This window comes from Oryctolagus cuniculus, chromosome 7 (assembly GCF_964237555.1).
Source record: "Oryctolagus cuniculus chromosome 7, mOryCun1.1, whole genome shotgun sequence".
Classification (NCBI taxonomy): Eukaryota; Metazoa; Chordata; class Mammalia; order Lagomorpha; family Leporidae; genus Oryctolagus; species Oryctolagus cuniculus.
Window position 1 is genome coordinate 112,005,438 of NC_091438.1, and position 21,465 is coordinate 112,026,902.

Genomic DNA, 21,465 nt, shown 5'->3' on the forward strand with positions numbered 1-21,465 from the left:
TCAGAGGCTCTCCAAGGGAACTTGCAAGCACGTTGTCTTTTTGACAGTTGCCCCTTTGATGGAGATCCCACAAGACATATCTGGTTCTTGGGTGAGTGGACATGAGTATGGCTGTACTGGGAACACATAATGGAAGTGTGTTTGGTCATGTGACTGGGATATACTGTCGTGATTAATAAATTAAACCTGTTTGGTATTCAACTGTTATTTATTGACTCAGGAATATGCTCCTAAATGATTCAACAAAACGCAGACTATTACACACCCACATACCATGGTCTCAATTTGGTAATTATATGTGTCTATACCAGAATATTCAGTAGTTGTCTCTCTAGGCCTTGAGGGAGTGATGGTAAGCATTTTTTTCTATTTATAGAATTGGAAAACAATGTTTAAGGGGGACAGCTGGGAAAGAGTGGTTGCCAGAGGAGCTGAGCCGGACATGGTTGCAGGTCTGGGCTGACCCAGGAGGAGCATGGAGAACGGTTTGGTAGGCCGACTTTCCCTGTGGGCTAAGAAGAGGGCCCTGGATGTGCACTCATAACATTTCCCCAAGGCAGCAGGGCAAGGCCTCAGCACCTCCCAGGAGAGGCAAAGGACAGCCCAGTGATTGACTCTGGGTGGCTGCTGGGAACCAGGGCTGTGCCACACAGAAGGACCCGAGGGATCCTGCCCTTGTAGAAGCTAGAAAATATAGTACAATGATCAGAAAGTCCTTTCATTTGACAGTTTCTGGTTAGGTGGTTATAGAATATAATGATCTGCTCTGGTTGGTTACCTAAAAAAGAAATTCTTACATGCTACCCTCTGATACCAGAGAAAATCTAGCAGACCTATTTTAGGTCCTGCATAAATTGCCTGTCTTTTAGAGTTTGAATTCTTCCTCATTTTGTTCCTTCTTACTGTCTCAAATTTGGGTATAGGTTTTCCCAAGAGATAAAAGGATGCCAGTTCTGAAGAGAATTCTTTCTCCAGTAGGGAAACCCAGATTTCACCTGTGACTTGTCATTTGTTCAGTGGGTTCCCTAGTGCTTCCTTCAGGGCAAGGGCTAGATTCACGGACCATCTGCCGTCCATTGCCTTTACCTACACCAATGCTGTGTTTCATGGTTAACTGGGACTTTCCCAGGCTCATCACAAGATGCTTAACGCAAATGGGAAGGACACTAAGCTGGGAACCAGGAGCTACAGACTGAAGACAGGGCCATGGCGCCACACTGAGTGTTCCTGGATAAGTCCATTTTCCTCCCAGAACCTAAGTTTCTTTATAGATAAAGGAGGAGCATGGATTAGATCTGGGGTTCCTTGGGACTGGACTGCTTAGTGTGTGTGCTGCCTGAAATGTGGCTCCCTCCTTTGCAACCCAACTTCATATTAAACAGCAATAGCAAACAGTTTCACTTATTCATTTCTTTCTTTCTTTCTTTCTTTCTTTCTTTCTTTCTTTCTTTCTTTCTTTCTTTCTTTCTTTCTTTCTTTCTTTCTTTCTTTCTTTTTTGACAGGCAGAGTGGATAGTGAGAGAGAGAGACAGAGAGAAAGGTCTTCCTTTTTGCCGTTGGTTCACCCTCCAATGGCCGCTATGGCCGGCGCACCGCGCTGATCCGAAGGCAGGAGCCAGGTGCTTCTCCTGGTCTCCCATGGGGTGCAGGGCCCAAGCACTTGGGCCATCCTCTGCTGCCTTCCTGGGCCACAGCAGAGAGCTGGCCTGGAAGAGGGGCAACTGGGAAAGAATCCGGCGCCCCGACCGGGACTAGAACTCGGTGTGCCAGCGCCGCTAGGTGGAGGATTAGCCTATTGAGCTGCGGTGCCGGCCTTATTTCTTTTTTTATGTGAGAGGCGGAATTGCAGACAGAGAGAGGTAGAGACCGAGAGAAAGGTCTTCTCCTGCTGTTTCATTCCCCAAATGGCCACATCAGCTGATGCTGAGCTGATCCAAAGCCTAGAGTCAGAAGCCTCATCTGGGTCTCCCACTCAGGTGCAGGGACCCAAGGACTTGGCCATCTTGTACTGCTTTCCCAGGCCATAGCAGAGAGCTGGATTGGAAGAGAGGCAGCTGGGAAACAAATGGGAGCCCATATGGAATGGTGGCACTGCAGGCGGAGGTTTAGCCTACTACACCACAGCACCAGCTCCCAATTTCACTCTTACAGTATCTTTATTGAGTTTACTGGAACACTTTCTGTGAAGAATTATTCCTTTGTAGATTAAAGTTTCAAAATCATTGGATTGGATGATCCACACGTGTCTAGATCATAAACTGCTTTTACGGTCTACTTCCAATTCATATCACTACAATTTTTTCATTGATTTTTCTATTGTGGTAAAGAAAATATAATGGGCAGCGCTGCAGCTCACTAGGCTAATCCTCCACCTGTGGCACTGGCACCCTGGGTTCTAGTCCCGGTCGGGGCACTGGATTCTGCCTGGTTGCTCCTCTTCCAGTCCAGCTGGAGACCAGGAGGAAGCACCTGGCTCCTGGCTTAGGATTGGCATGGAGCGCCGGCCGTAGCGGCCACTTGGAGGATGAACCAATGGAAGGAAGATCTTTCTCTCTGTCTCTCTCTCTCTCACTGTCTAACTCTGCTTGTCAAAAACAACAACGACGACAACAACAAAAAAGAAAATATAACATGAAATTCACCTTCTTAACACATTTTTAAGTGGTCCCTAAAGTTTTTTTATCTTGTGCGGCTGAAAGATTATATCTGTCAATCAGCACCTCTGCATTTTCCCTCATCCCTGGCAACCACCATTCTATATTCCACATCTAAGAGTTTGAATACTTTTTTAAAAAAAGATTTATTTATTTATTTGAAAGGCAAAGTTACAGAGAGGCAGAGGCAGAAGCAGAGAGAGAAAGAGAGAGAGAGAGAGAGAGTGAGAGAGAGAGAGAGAGAGAGATCTTCCATCTGCTGGTTCACTGCCCAAATGGCTGAAACTGCTGGAGCTAAGCCAACCTGAAGCCAGGAGCCTGGAGCTTCCTCCAGGTCTCCCACACAGGTGCAGGGGCCAAAGCACTTGGACTGTCTTTTACTGCTTTCCCAGGCCTTAGCAGAGAGCTGGATCAGAACTGGAGCAGCTGGGACTCGAACCAGCACCCATATGGGAGTGTTGGCACTGCAGGTAGCGGTTTTACCTGCTGCGCCACAGCACCGGCCCCTTGAATGTTTTTTTGAAACACTTTTTAATGAAAAGTTTTTAGCAAACAAAAATTGTAGGTATTTATGGGGTACTATGTGACATTTTGATACATGTATACATTGTATAATACTTTAGATACCTCATAGAAACAGAATAATACTGTTTTTGTTCTGTGACTAGCTTACATCACTTAATGTAATGTCTTCAGGCTCATGTTTTAAAAATAATATTCCATTGTATGTTTATGCCATGTGTTCTTTATCCATTCATTCATCTGTGGATAGTTTTTTTCTAATTCTTGTTATTATGAATAATGATGCAATGAACAAAGGAGTAAAATATCTCTTTGAGCTGTTGATTTCAATTCTTTTGGGTAATTCTCAAGAAGTGGGGTTGCTGGATCATACAGTAGTTCTCTTTTCAAGTGTTTGAGGAAACTCCATACTGTTTTCTGTTTCTACCAACAGTGCGCAAGTGTTCCTGTTTCTCCCAATCTCATCAGTACTTCTTTTAAAAAACATTTTATTTATTTATTTGAAAGGCAGAGTTATAGAGTGAGAGGGAGAGGGAAGGAGGGAGGGGGAGAGAGAGAGAGAGAGAGAGAGAGAGAGAGAGATCAATTTTCCATCCAGTAGTTCACTCCCCAAATGGCTGCAATGCTCAGAGTTGGGCTGAAAAACCTAGGAGCTTCTTCCCAGTCTCTCATGTGGGTGCCAGGGCCAAGGACTTGGGCCATCTTCTGCTGGTTTCCCAGGCGTGGTAGCAGGGAGCTGGATCTGAAGTGGAGCAGCTGGGACTTGAACAGGTGTGGATATGGAAAGTCAGCACCAGCAGTGGCAGCCTTACCCAATATACTCAGTGCTCCATCAGCACTTATTCAATGCTTTATTTGTTTTCATAATGACCATTTTAATAGCTGTGAGGGGATATCTTTTTTTGGTCTTGATTTATATTTCAGTGATAATTGGACATTTCTCATATCCGTTGGAGAAATATCTATTTAAATCTGTCCTTTTTAAATTGTATTTATTTATTTATTTATTGGTTATTGAGTTGTAAGAGTTTCTTATGTATTTTGAATGTTAATACTTTGTCAGATGTGTAACTTACAAATGTCTTCAACCATTCTGTAGGTTTCTTTTCATTCTGTTGATTGTTCCCTTCTTAGTATAGAATCTTGGTATATTGTAGTTCTACTTCTTTATTGCTGTTTTTGTTCCTTGTACTTTTGGTATTAAATCCAAGAATCATTGCCAGCACCAATATTGCAATGATTTCTTGCTCTGTTTGCTTCTAGCAGTTTTATAGTTCCAGGTCTTAGATTTAAGTATATAAGCTATTTTGAGTTGATTTTTGTATACAGTTTGAGATAAAGGTGTAAATTCATTCTTTGCCTTTGCATATTTAGTGTTTCCAGCATCATTTGTTGAAGAGACTGCTTTTTCTCAACTGTGTTGTCATGACACCTTTGTAGAAGATCATTTTATCATATGTTGGGCACTCAAAGACTTCATGGACAATGCATATTATGAAAACGTTGCATGGAATTAAACTATTTTGTACCAAAAACAAGGTTACTTTTAAATTAATTTTTCCTTCATCTTTTTGAAGGATCCTTGTATTTGTGTGGATTAATTTTGAATTCTCTATTATTTTCCATTGGCCCTGTATCTGTCTTTATGCTCTTACCATACTGTTGTGATTACTGTAGTCTTGTGATATGTTTTGAAGTCAGGAAGCATTAAGCCTTCAGCTCTATTCTTTCTCAAGATTGGTTTGGCTACTAAGGGTCCTTTGTGGTTTAATACGAGTTTTAGGAATATTTTCACGGTTTCTATGAAATAAAAAAAAAAAAACGCCATTGGGAGTTTGATAGGGATGGCATTGAATTTGGAGAATAGTCTGAGTAGAATAGATATCTTAGCAATAGTAAACCTTTGAAGCTGTCTTTTAATTTTTCCTACCTACTTTATTTCTTCAATGTTTTGTAGTTTCCAGTGTATAGTCTTTCACCTCCTTAGCTGGGTTCATTTCTAAATATTTTATTTTTTCTGTAAATGAGATTATTTTTCTCAATTTTCTATTCAAGTTGTTTTTTAGTGAATAAAATGCAAATGATTTTTATATGCTTGTTCTATAGTGTCACTTAACTCTGCTATTTCCTTGTTGATTTTCTGGCAGGTTGATCTCTCCATTGCTGAAAGTGGGGTATTGAAGTCCCCCATTACTATTGAATTTGAGTTTATGTCTCCCTTTAAATCCATTAACATTTCTTTTAGATATCCAGGTGCCCTGCAGTTAGGTGCATATACATTTATAGTAGTGACTTCTTCCTGTTGAATTGATCCTGTAATGGATTACATAATGTCCTTCTTTGTCTCTTTTAACAGTTTTTGTTTCAAGTCTATTTTGTCTGGTAGTAGGATGGCTATACCAGCTCTTTTTTGGTTCTGTTAACATAGTTTTTCTTTTTCCATCCTTTCACTTTATGTCTACATGCATGTTTGTTGTCAAGATGTGTTTCTTGTAGGCAGAAAATAAGTGGGTTTTCTTTTTTAAACTATTCAGCCAGTCTGTGTCTTTTAACTGGAGAGCTGAGCTCATTCATATTCAAGGTGACTATTGTTAAATATCAACTTTGCCCTGCCGTGTTTCCATAAATAGTCCTATTTTTTTTTTTTTTTTACTTTGGGTTAACTTTGTACTTTTAGTGGGTTATTTTCTGAGTTCATCTTCTTTCACAGTGATGTTCCTGTTTCTGTGTTTCTATGTGTAGCACATCATTGAGCATCTTTTATAGGGCTGGGTGGGCAGTTACAAATTCTTTCAATTTCTGTTTGTTGTGGAAGTTCTTTATTTCTCCTTCATTCTTAAATGAGAACTTTGCAGGGTTTAGTATTATGGGTTGACAATTTTTTTTTCTCTTAGGGATTGAAATATATTTCACCATTCTCTTCTTGCCTGTAGATTTTCTGATAAGAAGTCTGCAATGCGTCTAATTGGGTTTCCTCTTATAGTGATTTGGTGTTTCTCTAGTGCACATTTTAAGATCTTTTCTTTATGTTTTACTGTGGGGAGTTACTACAGTGTGTTGTGGTGAATAGCTTTTCTGGTCGTGTCTATTAGGAATTTTGTGTACTTTCTATAGTTTGTCTCTTTCTCCAGATTGGAGAAGTTTTCCGTTATTACTTCATTAAGCAGTCCTTCTAATCCTTTCTCTCTTTCCACACCTTATGGAACTCCTAGGATCCATATGTTGCATTGTATGATAGTATCTTGTAGATCTCCAACTGTGTTTTTTCGTTTTCTAATTTCTTCTTCATTTTTTGGTCTGACTGTAATATTTCCAGAAATTTGTCTTCTAGTTCTGATATTCTTTCTTCTGTCTCACCTATTCTGTTGTTAAGGCTTTCCATTGCATTTTTTATTTGATTAATTGAAGGTGTTAATTCTTTAAATTTTTGGTAGAATTCTCTAGTGAAGCATCTGGGCTTGGGCCTTTCATTGGTGAGGGTTTTCGATTCCTAAATCAGTTGCCTCACTAGTTATGGATTTGTTCAGATTTTCTATTTTTTCATGATTCAGTCTTGGTAGTTTGTTATTTCTGGAAATAACTGTTTATCCTTGGTTATCCAATTTGTTATATAATTTTTTTTTGTTTCTATGGCATCTGTTGCAGTGTCTCCTTTGATTTTGATTTTATTTATTTGAGTCTCTGCTCTCCTTTGGATTCTCTTTAACACTTCCTGTAAAACAGCTCTAATGGCAATGATCCTCTCTCAGTTTTTATTTATCTGGAAAGTCTAGTTTTTCTTCATTTTAGAAGGACAGTTTTGATAGATATGGTATTCTTAGTTGACAGTTTCTTTTCTTTAAGTATTCGAATATATCATTCTATATTTTCTGGTTTGAAAAATTTTTGCTGAGAAATTCACTGATATTATTACAGAGGCTCCCTTGTATGCAATGAATTACTTTTCTCTTGCTGCTTTCAAAATTCTCTTTGGCTTTTGCAAATTTGATTATAATGTGTCTTGGTTTGATCCTCCTTGGATTCATCTTGGTTGATATCCTTCAGGCTTCTTTAGTCAGAATTTCCAATAATTTCCACACATTTGGGAAGTTTTTGGCCTTGTTTATTGTACTCCCCGTTCTCTCCTTCTCCTCTCCTTCTTGAGCTCCTAGGATGCATGAATTAGGCTGCTTAATGATGTCCCTAAGTTACTTTGTCTTTTCAATTCATTTATGTTTGCTCTGCTGATGGGAAAATATAACATGGCTATCTTCAGTTTGTTGATTCCTTCTGCTGTTTAATCAAATCTACTGCTGAGTCCCTCTGATGATTTTTTTTAAACTTTTATTTAATGAATATAGATTTCCAAAGTACAGCTTATGGATTACAATGGCTTCCCCCCATAACATCCCTCCAACCCGCAACCCTCCCCTTTCCCGCTCCCTCTCCCCTTCCATTCACATCAAGATTCATTTTCAATTCTCTTTATATACAGAAGATCAGTTTAGCATACATTAAGTAAAGATTTCAACAGTTTGCTCCACACAGAAACATGAAGTGAAAAATACTGTTTGAGTACTAGTTATAGCATTAAATCTCAATGTACAGCACACTGAGGACAAAGATCCTACATGAGGAGTAAGTGCACAGTGACTCCTGCTGTTGGCTTAACAAATTGACACTCTTGTTTATGGCATCAGTAATCACCCTAGGCTCTTGTCATGAGCTGCCAAGGCTATGGAAGCCCCCTGAGTTCACCGACTCTGATCATATTTAGACAAGGCCATGGTCAAAGTGGAAGTTCTCTCCTCCCTTCAGAGAAAGGTACCTCCTTCTTTGATGACCCGTTCTTTCCACTGGGATCTCACTCGCAGAGATCTTTCATTTAGGTTGTTTTTTTTGCCAGAGTGTCTTGGCTTTCCATGCCTGAAATACTCTCATGGGCTTTTCAGCCGGATCCGTGTGCCTTAAGGGCTGATTCTGAGGCCAGAGTGCTGATTAGGACATCTGCCATTCTATGGGTCTGCTGTGTATCTCACTTCCCATGTTGGATCATTCTCTCCCTTTTTGATTCTATCAGCTAGTATTTGCAGACACTATTCTTGTTTATGTGATCCCTTTGGTTCTTAGTCCTATCATTATGATCAATTGTGAACAGAAATTGATCACTGGGACTAGTGAGATGGCATTGGTCCATGCCACCTTGATGGGATTGAATTGGAATCCCCTGGTATGTTTCTAACTCTACCGTTTGAGGTAAGTCAGCTTGAGCATGTCCCAAATTGCACATCTCTTCCCTCTCTTATTCCCACTCTTATATTTAACAGTGATCACTTTTCAGTTGAGTTTCAGCACTTAAGAAGAATTGTGTATTGATTACTGTATTCAACCAAAAGTATTAAGTAGAACAAACAAAAAAAATACTAAGAAGGATAACATATCAAGTTGCTCATCAACAGTCAGGGTGAGGGCTAATCAGTTAGTGTTTTCTTCAGTTTGAAAACTTATGTTTGGTTATTTAATCATTTTTATTTTTGTTGATGCTCTCATTTTGCTCATATAATTTTCCTGACTCATCAAGGATCCTGGGGATTCATTATTTTCCCTTGGTTGAGCCATGTTTTCCTGTTTCTTTATGTGCCTTGTGACTTTGTATTGGGATCTTTGCATTTGGAAAAGCTACCTCTGTCACTTTTTATACCATGGTTTTGTACAAGGAAAGACCTTCACCAGTCATTTCAGTTAAATATTCAGAGGCTCTTTTAAATCTTTTCTCTGAGTATACATCTTCTCTGGACTCCATTTTACCAACCATAGTTTGCTACTTTTATTTTAGAAGGTTGTGTTATTTTGCTCCCTCTGGTGTTGTCTGCAGCTTTACAAGTTCTGTAGGGCAGCCTTAAGCCACTGAGCTATGCTTTGTTCTCTATGACCTCAGGCAAACAAGGTATGCCAGTTCACTGTCAGTACTCTGGGTCTGGTGAGGCAGAAAGTGTTATTTCAGGAAGTCCCTTGAAAAACTGGAATGCTGGATGCATGTTCCATTATCTGTTTCTGAAAAATCACAAACTGGGCACTTACTCCTGATTGTGGTAAGCTATATCAATATCTTTCTTTTTTATAGAAAACTTTCATTTAATAAATATAAATTTTGAAAGTACAACTTTTGAATTATAGCAGTTCTTCCCCCCATAACCACCTTCCCACTCGCAAACCATCCCATCTCTTACTCCCTCTCCCATCCCATTCATCATTAAGATTCTTTTTTAGTTATCTTTATATACAGAAGATCAACTCTATACTAAGTAAAGATTTCAACAGTTTGGACCCACACAGACACACAAAGTATAAAGTGCTGTTTGAAGACTAGTTTTATCATTAATTCTCATAGTACACATTAAGGACAGAGGTCCCCCATGGGGAGAAAGTGCACAGTGACTCCTGTTGTTGATTTAACAATTGAGCTATATCAATTTCTATAGGTGGCATATAAAGTTCTCTGGTTCTGCTGCAACTTTTTAAATCCACTTTTGTTTTCTTCAGCCCCTACGATTCCAAGATGCACTGTTTCTCCAGGAGCATTCTGAGTAAAATCAGACAGAAATAAGCTCCTTTAGCAGTCCTCCAAATGTTGGAACTTTGGATATACTGTCCATAGCTCCTCCTAAGAGAAAAGCTGCAAGTTGGACCTTTACTCTCAGCAGTCTGGTGGCTGGGTGGAGGAGTTAACACACTTGATGTGAAATGGATTTTCTTACCTATTTCAGTGTGTCAGTTACTGGATTTGAGCTTTCTCAGAGGTATTATTACTTTCTAATTGGTTTCTGGATTTCTCATAAAGACTTTTAAAAAGATTTATTTTTCATTTATCTGAAAGGAAAAGTAACAGAGATGGACACACACATGCACAGACACACATAGTGAAATTGAGAGTGAGAGAGCAGATCTTCCATCCATTGCTTCCCTCCCCAAATGATGGCAACAATCAGGTCTCGGCCAAGCCAAGGCCAGGAGCCAGGAATTCCATTTTGGCCTTCCACATAGGTGCAGGGGCTATCTTCCATTGCCTTTCTAGGCACATTTTCAGGAAGCTGGATCAGAAGCAGAGCAGCCAGGACTCAAACCGCACTCTGAACTGAAATGCTGGTGTTGCAAGCAGTGGTGCTATTCACTGCACCACAATGCTGGCCCCTCAGAAAGGCTTCTTGTGCATATATTGCTTTTCAGTCAACTTTTCCATGAGGACGTGGGTTCTGGGGATTTCAATTTTACTGTTTTGTTGATATTACATATCCTTACATAAAACGAGAAATGAAAACTCACTCACTGTGCTCCTATGTGCAAAGGATATATAGATATACCTTTCCCTTCTTTATCCTAACTGCTGGCCTCCTTAGTTATACAATTGTTTCACCAAAGTTCCTTCTCTCTCAATATTTTCCAGCTGGCATGCCCTGATATTCTATGAATACATTTAGTATCACCTTTAGACTTAGTCCATAGGGGTTCTTGAATTGAAGGGCAAATGCATATTATAAACACAAGAAGATGGATTTATTCAAGAACACATGAGTACCTCTGTTGCTCAAGAGTCACTGTTGAGAGCTGACACATGCAACCTGAAACATCTGTTCGGGTGACTAACCTCTCAGACCTCATGGAAAAACTGTTTCACATCTTTTTTGTGCATATCCTCGACATAAAATTTAAAGGTTTATGGTTTGTGTCATTGCCAGTGTCAAAGCGTGCTCCCATTTCAGAATGTGGAGACTATTTGAACAGCAGAAGGTCTCAGGTAAAACAAGAGGCAAGTTAATCAACTTGTCAAATTCTTCTTTCTTTTCAGAAAGCTTGAATGTGGTAGATTTCTGTTCACTAAAGAATCATTTCCCAAGGGTGAAGAGGGCTCTTTTTCTTACTTCTCTGTCTGTTCATGTGGTTCCACAAATACATTAGATCATGTACTATTTGTAACACTTATGAGGCTGCTGAAAAATATTTTGCAGCAGTTAAAATTCATATTACCCTTAAATTTGTATAAAGGTAGAAGCAATGTGTATGAGCTGAAATATTGATCCTTTAGATCACTGTATGAGTCTGGATATTCTTCTAAAATAATGGAAGTCATGAGAAAAGTGGTAGTTAGGCAATAAATTAATACAGGTTGTAAAATTTTCTCCAACAATTTGTCATATGCAATACCACTAAAATGTTTGAATATTATGAATAATATTCACAGATCCATCTAAATCCCAGTATTGCCCTAATGATTTTAATGATAATTCCAGTTGCCCCCAACTCTGAAGAGTGAATTTTCTTTAAATTGAAATGAATATAAATTTGTCTAAGAACTATAGTTGTTCACGAATGACTCTATAATTTGTCATGGCTATTAAAGGAACAAAAGTTATGAGGCCATCATGATCATAATAGTGTAACTAAAGATTTTTGTCAAATGAAAGAAGGAAAAGTAAATTTTGTGAAATTAGTATACAATAATTTATAAATTACGTATGCCTTTATTATTCAACAAACATCAACAATTGGCCAGTAGGACAGAAGAATAATCATAAAATTCTGCTATCTTTGAAGTCTTGCTTATTTTGTCATATTAAAACCAACAGATTTTCATATATTTTTAGATTCACACCTAACAGTGTAAGAAATAATATAAATTATCTGTAACAGTTTGCCAGCTTAATCATGAATTGAAATGATGTAGATATTGACCTGTGAGTTTCTGGTTGTGCTCTAGTTCTGAATCCATAAATGTTTGGATTTGAATAGGTTAGGGTATAACAACCAATGCTCACTGTACTACTGTTGCTCTTGTAATGTGGATGAACCATTGTGTTGCAGCCTAGAGCTGGACTTCAGCATCTTGCTGATCACATCTACAGAGTTATTTGGGAAGTGTTCTAGAAGCACAATCCTCTGCCCAAGAGAGGTAGGTGAGGGAGGGGTATATGGTTAATGGTTATGGCATGACACCCTCTTTTTTAATTTTTTATTTATTTTTATTTTTTTAACATTTTTAAAACTTTTATTTCGTAAATATAAATTTCCGAAGTACAGTTTATAGATTACAATGGCTTTTCCCCCCCATAAGTTCCCTCCCATCCACACCCCTCCCATCTCCTGCTCCCTCTCCCTTTCCATTCACTTCAAGATTCATTTTCAATTATCTTTATATACAGAAGATTAATTTAGTATATATTAAGTAAAGATTTCAACAGTTTGCACCTACACAGAAACACAAACAGTAAAATACTGTTCCAGTACTAGTTATAGCATTAATTCACATTGGACAACACATTAAGGACAGAGATCCTACATGAGAAGTAAGTACACAGTGACTCCTGTTGTTGACTTAACAATTGGACACTCTTGTTTATGTTGTCAGTAATCTCCTTAGGCACTAGTCATGAGTTGCCAAGGCTATGGAAGCCTTTTGAGTTTACTTACTTCGATCTTATTTAGACAAGGTCATAGTCAAAGTGGAAGTTCACTCCTCCCTTCAGAGAAAAGTACCTCCTTCTTTGATGGCCTATTTTTCCACTGGGATCTCACTCGCAGAGATCCTTCATTTAGGTTTATTTTTTATTTATTTATTTATTTATTCATTTATTTATTTTTTGCCAGAGTGTCTTGGCTTTCCATGCCTGAAATACTCTCATGGGCTCTTCAGCCAGATCCGAATGCCTTAAAGGCTAATTCTGAGGCCAGAGTGCTGTTTAGGACATCTGCCATTCTATGAGTCTGCTGTGTATCCCACTTCCCATGTTGGATCGTTCTCTCCCTTTTTTATTCTATCAGCTAGTGTTTGCAGACACTAGTCTTGTTTGTGTGATCCCTTTGACTCTTAGACCTATCAGTGTGATCAATTGTGAACTGAAATTGATCACTTGGACTAGTGAGATGGCATTGGTCCATGCCACCTTGATGGGATTGAATTGGAATCCTCTGTCACATTTCTAACTCCACCATTTGGGGCAAGTCCGATTGAGCATATCCCAAATTTGCATGGCACCCTCTTAATGTGGTCTTCATTTTGCCTAATTCCTTTGTTGCCTTGTAGCTGCTGCCCTTTGAGTTGCCTCAAGCAAACTGAAGAATGACTATCCTAATAATGCATATTCATTCATATGTTCTTCACTATTTAAAATACTAGGTCTTGGGCAGCGCCGCGGCTCACTAGGCTAATCCTCTACCTGCAGCACCTGCACCCTGGGGTTCTAGTCCCGGTTGCTCCCTTCCAGTCTAGCTCTCTGCTGTGGCCTGAGAAGGCAGTGGAGGACGGCCCAAGTGCCTGGGCCCTGCACCTGCATGGGAGGCTAGGAAGAAGTACCTGGCTCCTGGCTTTGGATCGGCGCAGCACGCCGGCCGCAGTGGCCACTTGAGGGGTGAACCAACGGAAGGAAGACCTTCCTCCTCTCTGTCTCTCTCTCTCTCACTGTCTAACTATGCCTGTCAAAATAAATAAATAAATAAATAAATAAAGTACTAGGTCTTAGAAATTTGCTGGGACCTGTGTTGTGGTGTAGCAGGTAAAACCTGCTGCCTGGAATGTCAGCATCTCATATGGGCACTGGTTCAAGACTTACCTTCTCTACTTCCAATCCAGGGCCCTGCTAATGCACCTGTGAAAGCAGCAGAGGATGGGCCAAGTCCTTAGACCCCTGCCCTGGGAGACCTGGATGAAGCTCCTAACTTCTGGCTTTGGCCTTGCCCAGCCCTGGCCATTGTGGCCATTTGGAGTGTGAACCAGTGGATAGATTTCTCTCTCTTTGTCTCTCCTTCTCTCTCTGTGACTTTGCCTTTCAAATAAAATAAATCTTCAATAAAAAGAGAAACTTTGGTGTCTATGCTAAATTGTCAAAGTCAATTTCAATAATATCTTTGTTACTGAAAGAGCATTAGATATTTGAAAATTTTCCATTTTTAAATCACAAGTAATAATAATCTTTAATTATGGTCTTAACTATTCTGCACTTTTAATAGTTATAAATATATTTTACATTTTTATCATTTTGTAGAAGGTAAATTTTATTTTTCATTATGATTATTACAAATTTGAAGAAATGATTTTAAAAATCTTAATTGAAGTCTGTAGTTTTTTTAGTTTTTTTAATTTTTTAATTTTTTTTTAAAGACAGAATTACAGAGAGAGATAGAGACAGAGAGAGAGAGAGGTCTTCCATTTGCTGATTCACCCCATAGTTGGCCACAATGGCTGAAGCTGCACTGATCCGAAGCCAGGAGTCAGGAGCTTCGTCCAGGTCTCCCGTGCAGGTGCAGGGGCCCAAAGACTTGGGCCATCTTCTACTGCTTTCCCAGGCCATAGCAGAGAGCTGGATGGGAAGAGGAGCAGCCGGGACTAGAACCGGCACCCATATGGGATGCCAGCGCTTCAGGCCATGGCTTTAACCCGCTGCACCACAGAGCCGGCCCCTCTTTAGTTTTATTTATTTATTTATTTGAATGGCAGAGTTACATACAGAGAGAGGCAGAGGTGGAGAGAGAGGTCTTCCATCTGCTGGTTCACTTCCTAATGGCTGCCAATGGCTAGAGCTGCGCCGATCCAAAGCCAGGAGCCAGGAGCAGGAGCTTCTTCTGGGTCTCCTATGTGGTACATTGGCCCAATGACGTGAACCATATTCTACTGTTTTCCCAAGCTATTGCAGAGAGCTGGATCAGAAGTTGAGCAGGCGGGACAAGAACCAGCACCCAAATGGGATGCTGGCACTGCAGGCTGTAGCTTTACCCACTATACGACAGCGCTGGCCCTTGTTTACAGTTATTTTAAACATAAAAAACCTGATAATGAATTTCTAATCAAAGAAAAGACTCTTCCCTTACAATTTGTGAAAATATTTTTGAAAATTTTATATAAATTCTAAGTTTATAATTATTTCCAATGCTTTAAAACATATTTATATAATAATGAAAACGTATTTTCCAAAATCAAACCCATATGCATTTCCATAGACCAAGTCCCTAAATTTCTTGTAATTTTACCCCAGTATTTCTTTTAAATAGTCATTTTTATGTTTGCCCCAATAAAAAAAGGTTAAAATCTGTACTTTGTCTCATAAACACCCTTGACTGAACATGTTGGTCCCAAACATGGCAAAGTACTCAGGCCTGAGCCACCCCAAGAAACTCAGATTGCCCTGCTCTGGTCTGGGACGGGTGTTGGGAACTCAGTGTCCTCTCTTTGTCCTGGGGATGGATCTGAAAGCTAAGAGTGGTCAGAGCTTCAACTCAGATCACTGAGTCAAACCTATGGCTGAAGTGTCCTGGGTAGTATGGTTTTTCAGAGATCCACTGTTCACGGTGGTATCCTCCCTTCTCCTTCCATGTGGCTATGAGCCTCACTGTTCAGTCGTCCAAGAAGACTACACAATGACAAATTGGATGACATTGGCTTAAGAGATTATATCCTTTACATTCCAGTGACATAGGACTTGGATTGCAAAACACTTAGGGAATATTGGAAACTATGTTTTATTCAATGCCAGTTGCATACTATATGTAGATTCTGATCACCTGAATGGTGAATTTTTCAACCCTAGCTTTATGTTAAGCTGCCTAGAGAGCTTAGAAAAGAAAAACAAATAACAAAAACTCAAACATTCCTGTGTCTCATCCCAGATCAATTAAATGAGAATCTCCAGGGATGGAGCCCATGTATATTTTGTTTTCTTTTTCTTTAAAACTTCTCAGATGATTTTAATGAGTAGACAAAATTAGGAAAAATTGGCTTAAAGGAAAAGCACAGTGCTTAATTTTAAAATTACATCCCTGCTTCTGTCTGTACAATCTTCTTGATCTACTCAGTGTGCAGTTTGCACATCTATTCTTAACTCTAATTCTGTGCTTTTCATTGATTGCATTAATATGGCCTTGCCATTCTGCCCTCTTTATGTAAGCTGTCTCAAACTTTATCTTCCGGCTAATGACTTACTTTGTCTGTAAAGCCTCCTTTTATGGCCCCAGGTTCAGTGACTGCTTCTTCTATAATTTCGTCTAATTTAAGCATACATTCCCATCTGGGAGAGTAGAATCCTTACTGTATTCATCATTATGTCCCATCACAAGCCACACGTACCCACAGCAGATTCCTAGAAAAATTTGCTGATGCTGTTGTTGACTGTGCCTTCTTCCAGGATGGTGATGAACTGAAGGACTACAAACATTCATTTCTATTTTTTTCTCTTCACATTTGAGGCATCTGTAGAGTGCAGAGGAGAGCCCAGGTTACTGGAGAGGGACTGCACAGTGGGAAAATTTTCTATTTTACTATCCTTGTTCCACTTCCATGCCACAGGTGAGTGGATGCTAGCTGAGGCTCAATGTCCGTTATAATAAAAAATAGTCTAAGCCCCAAATCACTCTCCTGATAGAGACCTGGAACAGTTCATAGCTTGGAAGTATACTTCTTGTGTGTTTCACATTGGAATCTTCTAGATAACACCTTATATTCCATTATTTGGAAAATGAGTTGTAATTGTAGCCTAAAATGCATGTGAACTTTCTTTTTAATATTCATTCACACCTGCTCATGGCTGATTTGTTGATAACTTTATGTGTCAAGACCTATGTTGGGTCCTTTGGAGCCCCATACTGCTTATCTATAAGCTAAGTGCCTGTGACTTTCAGTGGAGGTTATAGACTGAAAGAACAGAAAACCTTAGAAAGTTTCCATCTTTCCCACTTTATTTTAAATTCATCTTAATTTATTAGTGAAATACTTTCACTAAATTGTGCAAGTTAAGCACATTTAAAAATTAATCTTTTACCTAAAATGTAATCATAGTGACTGTTTGCAACAGCAAGGTAAATAGATCCATATTCATGCAAACGCAAACCTATAAATATAAGGTAAATGCACATATGATATGTGTAACTAATGCATATGCAGACCCTTGTAACATGTCCATCTCAACACTAAATATTTAAATTTTCCTTAAAGATATCAACAAATTGCTAATTCATGGTAATTTCATTCTGCTCTAAAACCTTCAAACAGTTTCAAGTATAACTGATACATGATTTTCAGTGTTGATATTGAAACCCCACGTTAGGAGTTGGATAATTACTGTGCAATTACGTGGCTTTTGGTATCTATACACACAGACAGTGGCTAAAGGATGGCTTGGTTCACTTTGTGTTCTTATAAATTATTCACCTATTCTGCTGGAGTTTTTGAATTTGCATTCATATATTCAAATACTGTCTATTTTATGAGTATTTGCCTGTGGCTAAAAAATAATAGACAAACAAACTTATTGATCTTTGTTTTACAATGTTCCTAAGAACTGAATCTCATTTTAAAATTATCATTTCTAATCTCTAGATCTTTTGATGACCTAGCCAATTCATTGGAATTTTGGAGGATGAGCCTTTTTTTTTTTTAACTTTTATTTAATGAATATAAATTTCCAAAGTACAGCTTATGGATTACAAGAGAGCCTTTTTTTAAACTTTTATTTAATGAATATAAATTTCCAAAGTACAGCTTATGGATTACAATGGCTTCCCCCCCCATAACTTCCCTCCCACCCGCAACCCTCCCCTACCCTCTCCCTCCCCCCTTCCATTCACATCAAGATTCATTTTCAATTCTCTTTATATACAGAAGATCAGTTTAGCATACATTAAGTAAAGATTTCAACAGTTTGCACCCACATAGAAATACAAAGTGAAAAATACTGTTTGAGTACTAGTTATAGCGTTAAATCACAATGTACAACACATTAAGGACAGAGATCCTACATGAGGAGTAAGTGCACAGTGACTCCTGTTGTTGACTTAACAAATTGACACTCTTGTTTATGGCATCAGTAATCACCCTAGGCTCTTGTCATGAGTTGCCAAGGCTATGGAAGCCTTTTGAGTTCACCACTCTGAATGTAGTCAAAGTGGAAGTGGGATGAGCCTTTTTTAAAAAAATATTTTGGGTCTATGATTTAAGTACAAGAAATACAGCTATAGGAAAATGATTAAAGGATTATACATAAAGCTATATTGGAAATATGAACAAAGCTCTGACATCATTTTTTATTTGTTGAAGGGACACTGATAGTTTTACCTGCCCATTGTCATCTCTACATTTGAGAAAATTCTTTTTTGTTATTATTTTGTTTTTCTTTATTGTTTCATGTTAATGTGATATTAATGCAAAGAGAACAATTCAATATAGTTCATAGATACAATTCCAAGAATATAATGATATTACCTTACTACCACCCTCTCTCTCTGTCTTTCATTTTTTGAAATAATATATTTTTAGTTTGCATTATAGTCAGGGGCTTAATTCTCCACCAAATAAACAGTTCATCAGGCAAAAAGTAAAAATACCCCAGTTCAATGGGAATATATGCAAGGGCTATAAACAATAATCAAATGGAAAGATGCCCATTTCATTCATATACACTGTTTTAAAACAATCACAGACCATTAAAACTATAGTAGTATAATATTCTTAACTATTGGTTTGACAAAGATAAACAACAAAGTTTAATAAAACTATATTTGCAGCAATATCGATACACACAGGCATTTCTTTCATTAACTTTTTCAATTTTTCAATTTTAGCTGCCACATGTAAGGAAGAATTATGGTACTTGTCTTTCTGTGTTTGACTTATTTCACTGAACATGATGTCCTCCAGTTGCATAGATTTTGCTGCAAATAGGATCCCACTATTGATTATATACCCCCAAGACATGAACATGTATTAGAGAGATACCTATGCCATCATGTTTATATCAGTACTGTTCACCAAAGCCAAAATATGAAATCAATCAAGGTATCTATCATCAGATGATTGGATAAAGACAATGATACACACCAAAACACATACACACACACATGTCCAATGGAATATTATTCAGCCATATGATTCAGCTATAAAAAAAGAAAGAAATTCTACCATTTGGGGAATATTTTTCTCTCATGGCATACTGTTCTGTTGTGAATGTCAACAAGGTGTTCTGCCATTCTCAGTCAGAAGATGAGAAGGGACCTTGCACCAACACAATCCTAGTATTACTCCTGGACATTTGGGTCTTGGGTTGAATGGTAGAGAAATGAAAGCTGAAGCTGATGCATGCTGTAGGCAGTGCCTGAAAAGATCACCCTACTGAAGAGGTGGCGATTTCTGTCATTTCCAAAGTTTTATTAGCATTTCCCTTAGATAGGACGTCTTCATATTTTTTCAACACATTCCTTTTTTTGGATATATTTTTATATTGCTTGGATGTTTGTTATATTTGTAATCCAAGACCCATAACAGAATTTAGAATTTCTGAAATAATTATAGATTCACAGAGATTTGGTATCTAGACTAAACCCAAGAGATTATTTAGCCCATTTTATTTTGCAGATAAAGAAATAGAATCCTCAGATGCCTACTTTCATCCCTTTTATTCGATATAGTAATGGAATTCCTAGCCAGAGCTGTCAAGAGAAAGTCTTAAAGAGCTTCTAAATTAGAAAGGAGAAAGTCAAGTTGTCATTGTTTTCAGATGACATGATCCCATATATAGAAAAACTCAGACTCCACCAAAACACTGCTAGAACTAATAAATGAATCCAGCAAAGTTGCAGGACATGAATTAAATGTCCAAAAATCGGTAGTATTGTTATAACCAATAGCCAAACACCTGAAAAATAAATGAAAAAGCAATCCCATTTCCAATAAGTACAAATGTATCTAGCAATAAATTTAACCAAAGGAGTGAAAGATCTCTACATTAACAACTATGAAGCAGTGATGAAAGAAATTGAAGAGGATCAAAGAATGGAAAGCTATCCAGTGTTCATATATTGAAAGTTAATATTGCCAAGATGTTCGTATTACCCAAAGCAGTTTACAGATTTGGTGCAACCCCCATCAAAATACTAATAAAATTTTTCACAGACCTAGAAAAAACATTATTAAAATTTGTATGGAACCACAAATTATGAGTAGCAGCTAAAGAAATCTTGGGAAAGAAGAACAAAGTAGGAAGCATTAGACTACCTGATTTAAAATATATTACAATGCTACAGTAATTAAAACAGCCTGGTAGTGGCATAAAACAGGAGGTACACCAATGGAACAAAATAGACACCCTGGAGGTAAACCCATACATCTATAGTCAACTTATCTTTGACAAATATGTTAAGAACCTGCATCAGAAAAAGGATAGTGTTTTAAATAAATGATGCTGAGAAAACATATCCACAGAGACAATTAAACTAGACCCTGTCTCTTGTCACAAAATTCAATTCATGATGCATTAAATACCTAAGTATAAGATCTCAAACATTGATATTACTAAAATAAAGCATAGGGGAGGGTCAGGTGTTTGGTCTAGCAGTTAACACATCAGTTGGGATACATTTCATATTGAAATCCTGAGTTTGATATATACCACTGCTTCTGACTCCAGCTTTCCGCTAAAGTAAGCCCTGGGAAGATGTGGTGGTGGCTCGAGTGACTGGGTTCCTGCCACTCATGTAGAAGACCTGGGTTGAGTTCCTGTCTCTCAACACGGGTCAGCCACAGGCAAGTTTCAAGCATTTTGCAAGTGTACTAGTATATGGGATATTTCTCTGTCAGTCTGTCTGTCTCCCTTTTTCTCTCCATCTCTCCAGTAAGAAAAATAAGTCAAATCCAGGGTCCAGGAACTCAGTCGAGTACTCTCTCATGTGTGGCAGGAACCTAACTATCTGAACCATAATCATCTACTGCCTTGCAGGGCACACATTAGCATGAGGTTGGAATCAGAAGTGGAATGAGGTCTTGAACCCTTGCACTCTGATGTAGGCTGTGGTATCTTAACCAGAGTCTTATCTACCAGGCCAAATGCCCACCCCCATTTTCCAGCTTTTGCTTTCTACAAGTAGATTCCTTTGAGTCATAACATCTCTATATTGATGGCTAAGCTTTTATTCTTTCAAGAGTATATAATACCCTTTCTCATTTTTTTGGATTTCTTCACTGGTTTCCTTGGGATTCAGGATTTGGGATTGGAAAAGCATGATTTTCTATAGACTGCCAAGAAGGAATTCCAACATGGAAACTAGTGCACACAATATCTACTAATTGGATTTTTCTTTTCTCCTTTGGACTATCCTCTCACAATACCCAACCCTTCACATAATCAGAGTCAGATCTCATGTTCTTACATATTTTTTCCTAGGCAAAGCAGCCATATTCCCAGATGTATTTTTCACATAGGATGCTATTTTAGTTCCTTTAATTTACTTTCCCCTAAAAGTATTAAAGGGAAAGTATTGCTTCTATTGGCAAAGGGTG

General features: G+C 38.4%; 1 long non-coding RNA gene across 1 annotated transcript in view; it reads left to right on the top strand.

The window, feature by feature from the left end:
• Positions 1-11,996: 11,996 nt before the first annotated feature.
• Positions 11,997-21,465, top strand: part of LOC103350167 (uncharacterized) — a 66,149-nt gene continuing 56,680 nt past the window's right edge. Inside the window, exons 1-2 of the long non-coding RNA XR_011390682.1 lie at positions 11,997-12,102; positions 16,386-16,485. This is a non-coding gene — a long non-coding RNA (uncharacterized lncRNA). The remainder of the gene's footprint in view (positions 12,103-16,385; positions 16,486-21,465) is intronic.